Source organism: Pelobates fuscus, chromosome 13 (assembly GCF_036172605.1).
Source record: "Pelobates fuscus isolate aPelFus1 chromosome 13, aPelFus1.pri, whole genome shotgun sequence".
Lineage (NCBI taxonomy): Eukaryota > Metazoa > Chordata > Amphibia > Anura > Pelobatidae > Pelobates > Pelobates fuscus.
Window position 1 is genome coordinate 67,801,392 of NC_086329.1, and position 7,812 is coordinate 67,809,203.

Below are 7,812 nucleotides of genomic sequence, written 5' to 3' on the forward strand. Positions count from 1 at the left end.
CTTCTGTATATATAAAGTGCATAAGGTATTCTAAAATTCTATATATTGCAACAATATTTCAAATAAAAACCATAGTGGGTGAGCCATAAAACTGAAAAATATATATAAAAATCTGACACCTTCATGCTTTTAGTGCAAATGGAAATTAAAAATACATATGTAGAAAGAAATCTCTACCATATGTAGAGGCAGTGATAAAAAGTGCATAAAAAGCTTATAAGAAGTGGCAAAGTTCAAAGTCATTATTAAGACCATGAGGTGTCAGTGTGTTCAGATTAAAAATCCACCTCATTTCTAATTGCCCCAAACGTTTTATGAGGTCCTCCCCTCTCCAATTTGGTACCAATTTATGTATACCCATAAATTTCATGTTATTTGGGTTTTTATCATGTCTTTCCAGGAAGTGTGCTGATAAACTGTGTTTTGCAAATCCATTTTTAATATTTCTAATGTGCTCTTGTATCCGTACGTTAAGATTGCGAATCGTACGTCCCACATAGAATAGGCCGCACGGGCATATAATAACATATATGACTTTTTTTGAGTAGCATGTAATTAGTTCTTTTATTTTAAAACTTTGTTTAGGGTTTTTGGGGTGATTAAAAGTCTGGATGTGTCTTTTTGTATTTTGTGTGTTCTTGCATGCACCGCAAGTGCCACATCCAAAAAAACCTTTTGATTTATTTAAAAAGTGATCATGCTCCTTAGTTCTTATATGGTTATGCACTAAAGTGCGATTTAAGCTAGGTTCTCCTCTATATACTATAGTGGGTTTCTCGGGGAGGATAGAGTTTAGTGTATCATCGTTTTTTAGGATGGGCCAGTGTTTGTTCAGGATTCTCTTAAATTGTTTGCTTTTGCAATTGAAGTCACAGACAAACACTGGTTCATTTTTAGCTTCCTTTTTCTCTTTATATCTGATTAGGGAGGATCTCTCTTCTACTTTAACTTTGTTAAAGAGACAGATGAGTCCAGAAGACGGGGAAATAGAGGAGGAGTCCTTATACAGAAAAGAAAGAAAAACAAGACACTAATACCCAAAAAGAATGGTATTTTTAACTTAACACAAAGAGCCCTAACAGTACCCCAAAGGACACTGCTAGAAAAAGGCCTTAAGTTCGCCCCATCTAGAGACATTGACAAATTCAATATATACATTGACCTAAACAAATTTAAGAGGAAACTATGTTTGAAAAAATTCTTTAATAAATACCCAAGTGAAACAAATACACAGGAAAGAGAACAGTCAGAATTCACACATACAGAACTAAAAGAACAATCCAAGTTCTTTCCGAAGTCATGCATCTCAGAAGAGATGGTGACTTTCGAAAAGATGGTGATGAAAGACACCTACAAAATTAAAAATCTTAACAAATTTGAACATAACCTGACAATACAAGAAAGGGCAGCATTGAAATCTTTTAAGAATGACCATACCCTCGTGATAAAACCAGCGGATAAGGGGGGGGGCATAGTCCTATTGGAACATACTAATTACAATAAAGAAGCAGAGAGAATTTTAGAAGACCCACACACATATAAAATATTGAAGAAGGACCCGACAAATGAGATTAAAGATAGCTACCACCAACTAATAGAAAAAGGGAAGTCTAGAAATATACTTAACAAAAAGGAAAACGAGTTTTTGAATATCTCACACCCTAAAGTGCCCGTATTTTACTTCCTCCCGAAAATACACAAAGATGCCACCAATCCCCCAGGCAGACCAATAATATCGGGAATTGGATCAATCTCTAGCAGACTATCGCTTTACATAGACAAACATCTCCAACGGATAGTACGAGAATGCCCGAGTTATCTCAAAGACACAATCAGCATATTACAGATACTTGAAAATACAATATGGGAGGACAACTTTTATTTGGTTACATCAGATGTAACCTCATTGTACACGATCATTCCACACGATAGAGGATGCTTGGCAACCAGGACATTTCTAGAACAATCCCGCAGCTTTCACCCTGACCAGGTAGACTTTATAGTTGAGGGGATCAAATGGATCCTCAACAATAACTACTTTTGGTATGGTAACAACTTTTATCTCCAAACATGTGGGACTGCGATGGGCACGAGGTTCGCTCCCAGCTATGCGAACCTTTTTATGTCCCATTGGGAACAAGAGTTCATTTATGGGGACACTAGATGGGAGTCGAGCCTCGTGACCTATCGCAGGTACATAGATGATCTGTTCTTTATATGGAGGGGAGACGAAAAGTCTCTACAAATCTTCCTCACACACCTTAACTCCAACGAGTGGGGAATAAAACTAACCTCAAACTACAGTAAATCATGTGTTAACTTTTTAGACCTTAGCATCTATGTAGAGAACCAAACAATTAAGACTAAGACTTTCTTCAAGACCGTAGACGTCAACAGCTATATAAAGGACACCAGCTGCCACTACTCTCCGTGGCTAGTCAATGCCCCCAAAGCTCAGTTACTTAGAATAAGACGTAACTGCACGGAGGACACAATATTCCATGAACAGGCACAGATCATTTTAGAGAATTTTAAAGAAAAGGGATATCAAGAAGATTTGCTGAACACAGCTTATGACAAAGTTAAAGTAGAAGAGAGATCCTCCCTAATCAGATATAAAGAGAAAAAGGAAGCTAAAAATGAACCAGTGTTTGTCTGTGACTTCAATTGCAAAAGCAAACAATTTAAGAGAATCCTGAACAAACACTGGCCCATCCTAAAAAACGATGATACACTAAACTCTATCCTCCCCGAGAAACCCACTATAGTATATAGAGGAGTACCTAGCTTAAATCGCACTTTAGTGCATAACCATATAAGAACTAAGGAGCATGATCACTTTTTAAAAAAATCAAAAGGTTTTTTTGGATGTGGCACTTGCGGTGCATGCAAGAACACACAAAATACAAAAAGACACATCCAGACTTTTAATCACCCCAAAAACCCTAAACAAAGTTTTAAAATAAAAGAACTAATTACATGCTACTCAAAAAAAGTCATATATGTTATTATATGCCCGTGCGGCCTATTCTATGTGGGACGTACGATTCGCAATCTTAACGTACGGATACAAGAGCACATTAGAAATATTAAAAATGGATTTGCAAAACACAGTTTATCAGCACACTTCCTGGAAAGACATGATAAAAACCCAAATAACATGAAATTTATGGGTATACATAAATTGGTACCAAATTGGAGAGGGGAGGACCTCATAAAACGTTTGGGGCAATTAGAAATGAGGTGGATTTTTAATCTGAACACACTGACACCTCATGGTCTTAATAATGACTTTGAACTTTGCCACTTCTTATAAGCTTTTTATGCACTTTTTATCACTGCCTCTACATATGGTAGAGATTTCTTTCTACATATGTATTTTTAATTTCCATTTGCACTAAAAGCATGAAGGTGTCAGATTTTTATATATATTTTTCAGTTTTATGGCTCACCCACTATGGTTTTTATTTGAAATATTGTTGCAATATATAGAATTTTAGAATACCTTATGCACTTTATATATACAGAAGAACTATCACAATTTAAAGGATATGTATAAACATATATGCATCTGTATGCCTAAGAATAGAATTCATCTCTAAGACCTTTTGAAACACTTGGATATATTTAACCTGTGTGAGACCTGGACTTAACTAGTTTTTATTTTGCCCTTATCTCTCCTGCACTATATCCCTATGGGAGTATCACTTGCCTATTAGATCGCTGCCAGTAATTAAAATGGCGACAATGGACTTATCAGGAAATGGGACTTTACATGAGCGATACGTCACTTCCGGTCGACGAAAACCAGCGCAACGTCATTTCCGGTCGACGAAACCGGAACGAAAGTAAAGCAATCAAGACCACAGCTGAACCGGAACCGGAGGGCGCGAAACCATCCACCAATGGGACTCGAAAACAGCATTTAAAAGAAGACAGGGAACCAAGAGAACAAGACACCGATTGAGAAAGCCGACCAGGCGAAACGCGTCTCGGACCACCTCAGAAGTTTGGACATTATTTCTATATATACTTATATTTTTTTATTGTTTTTATAGTGTTATACACACAAGTATTTTTTATCAATAAATATATTGTTATTACTTATTATATGTCCACCTGAGCTTCTGATTTAGTCTACACTCTGCAGTTCCCGCTCCAACAAAAGAAGGGTATGTGTCCCCTTATAGACACATTTGCTGAAACACTTAGAGCCAAGTCTGAGGCTCTATGAAAGGTGAGCAGTTATATTTTATCTATCTGCACACACTGGTAACCGAAACATACTGCACCAGATCTCGGTTTTTTATTATACCCCACAGAAAGAAAGTTTAGAAAATCAGCATCTGAAGGGTTCGTGTCTCCTTAAGGACACGTCTGCTCGAGAGATCTGAGCCTGTCCTATTTAGGCTCAGACCCATGTGAGTGAACCACTGTTTGGTTTTTTCACTCAAATTTCACTTAATAGTCTGCACTATTGTACCTTTCTCCCCCCTTAGGCTATACTGAAAAACCCCAGGGGGGGTAAGTTTATTTGACATTACATAGTTACATAGCTGAAAAGAGACTTGCGTCCATCAAGTTCAGCCTTCCTCACATGTTATTTGCTGTTGATCCAAAAGAAGGCAAAAAAAACCCAGTTTGAAGCACTTCCAATTTTGCAACAAGCTAGGAAAAAAAAATCCTTCTTGACCCCAGAATGGCAGTCAGATTTATCCTTGGATCAAGCAGTTATTACCCTACATTGAAAGATTATATCCCTGAATATTCTGTTTTTGCAAGTATGCATCTAGTAGCTGTTTGAACATCTGTATGGACTCTGAGAAAACCACTTCTTCAGACAGAGAATTCCACATCCTGATTGTTCTTACAGTAAAAAAACCTTTCCTTTGCCTTAGACGAAATTTTCTTTCTTCTAGTCTAAACGCATGACCTCGTGTCCTATGTAAAGTCCGGTTTGTGAATAGATTTCCACACAATGGTTTGTATTGGCCTCGAATGTATTTGTATAATGTTATCATATCCCCTCTCAGGCGACGTTTTTCTAAACTAAATAGGTTTAAATTTGTTAACCTTTCTTCATAGCTGATATGTTCCATTCCTTTTATTAATTTTGTAGCCCGCCTCTGCACTTTTTCTAGTGCCATAATATCCTTCTTTAGAACAGGTGCCCAAAATTGCACAGCATATTCAATGTGTGGTCTTACCAGTGATTTATAAAGAGGCAAAATGATATTCTCGTCCCGAGAATGAATGCCCTTTTTCATGCATGACAATACCCTACTGGCCTTGGCCACTGCTGATTGACATTGCACATTGTTGCATAGTTTGTTGTCTATAACAATTCCCAAGTCCTTTTCGTGTGTTGTTATCCCTAATTCGCTTCCATTAAGGGTATACGTTGCTTGTGTATTCTTTACGCCGAAGTGCATAACTTTGCATTTTTCAACATAAAATTTCATCTGCCATTTGAGTGCCCAGTCCTCCAGTCTATCTAAATCCCTCTGCAGCAAAGTAATATCTTGCTCACATTGTATTATTTTACAAAGTTTTGTGTCATCTGCAAACACTGAAACATGACTTTCAATGCGGTCTTCAAGATCATTTATAAAAATGTTAAATAGAAGGGGTCCCAGAACAGACCCCTGAGGGACACCACTTGCCACCTCTGTCCAGCTTGAAAATTTACCATTAACGACAACTCTTTGTACTCTGTTTTTAAGCCAATGTTCTACCCAAGAACAAGCATTTTCATCTAGACCGATTTCCTTGAGTTTGAACACTAATCTTCTGTGTGGAACTGTATCAAATGCCTTGGCAAAGTCCAAATAGATCACATCCCCTGCAACACCCTGATCTATACTTCTACCTACTTCTTCGTAGAATGCAATCAAGTTAGTTTGACACGACCTGTGCTTCATAAAACCGTGCTGATTTTTGCTGATAACCATGTTCTTCTCAAGGAATTCTTGAATATAATCCCTTAATAACCTTTCAAATATTTTACCAGCCACAGAAGTTAAGCTCACAGGTCTATAATTTCCAGGCAAGGATTTTGAACCCTTTTTGAATATAGGAACCACATCTGCCTTCCTCCAATCCTCCGGAACACTTCCTGAAAGAAAAGAATCTTGAAAGATTAAAAACAGAGGTTCACTTATTTCTACACTTAGTTCCTTAAGTACACGTGGATGGATACCGTCAGGCCCTGGAGCTTTGTATATATTAACTTTCTTTAGTTGCTGCAGCACCTTGTCTTGAGTTAACCAATTACAATTATTCTGCAAGTTTTTTAGTAGCAATCATTTGCACATCTATTGCCATGGGTTCTTTCTTAATATATACAGAGGAGAAATAGTTATTTAAAATTCCTGCCTTTTCCTGGTCTTCATTGACTAACACCCCCGTTTCAGTTTTTAGTGTAGCTACACTTTCATTTTTGGGGTTTTTAGAATTGATGTACTTAAAAAATGCTTTAGGGTTGGTTTTGCTCTCTTTAGCTATCATTTTTTCATTTTGAAGTTTAGCAAGTCTAATTGCCTTTTTGCACGCATTATTTGCTTCCTTTTATCTTTTATAAGATGCATCTGATTTGTCCGATTTAAATGCTTTAAATGCCCTTTTCTTATTTTTAATCTCTTGTTTTACTTTGCTAGTAAGCCACATTGGTTTTAATTTGTTTCTTTTATATTTATTTCCCAATGGTACATACTGAGAAATGTACCTTTCTAATATTTGTTGGAAGATGATCCATTTATCCTCAGTGTTCTTTTCACTAAAGAGTTTATGCCAGTCAATATATTGTAAAACTTCCCTTAACTTATTGAAATTGGCCTTTTTAAAATTATATGTTTTAGTATACCCCATGTGCTTTTGTTTTTTGAGTTTATTTCAAAGGACACTATAAGGACATTACCTTATTAGAATATCAGATATTGTTTTTTTCCCCTTTATTTCAATCTTCTTCTCAAATTTTATTATAGCTTTTCTTGCTATTGAAATTTCTTTATAAGATAATAAAAGGAGGGGAAAAAAATCATTTACTGACATACTATATTTAAAGTGCTAATATTGTGCAAAGAGTGATGATAGCCCTTAATGATAGTAGTCTATTGCAGTATTAACTTATCACACTGATATCTTATAATTAAAGTGCTCTGGTGTATCTTAAGGTGCTTATAGTTATAGAGTGTTAAAAAGAAAGGATAATGACTGTCTATTACAATATATGATATTTGTCACACTGATGTCTTATAAGTAAAAGTGCTACTGGTGGGCAAAAGAGTGCTTTACGTTTTTGAGGATAACAATTTCTTAGAGTATTAAAAAGAAAAGATAAAAAGGGAAAACAATATATTTAAAAACCTGTTATGTGCAGCAAGTAATAACAGCACTTTTTTCAGATATTATTCGAGATATTAAATTCTTTCTAACATAGAGACATTCTTCACATAAAAGCAGTATTAAAAGAAATGACAGACCTCGAAGTCTGAGTTTAGTCCATGAGGTATGAGAGTATTAAAATTATAAATAAATTTAATTTCTTCTATTCCGATTTTTTTGTTAAAATCACCTCCTCTCCAGTCTTTTTCTACAAGTTTGAGTGGGCAAAAAAATAGGTTATCAGCCTCCTGGTTATGGTGGGTTTTAAAGTGCTTGGATAAACTGTGTGTCTCTAGACCCTTTTTAATGTTACGTACATGTTCAGAAATTCTTATGTGCAGGCATCTTATGGTTCTGCCTACAGACCACAGGGACATTTTAACACATAGATGACTCCTTTTGAAAAACACGTAAGTTGTTCCTTAATGG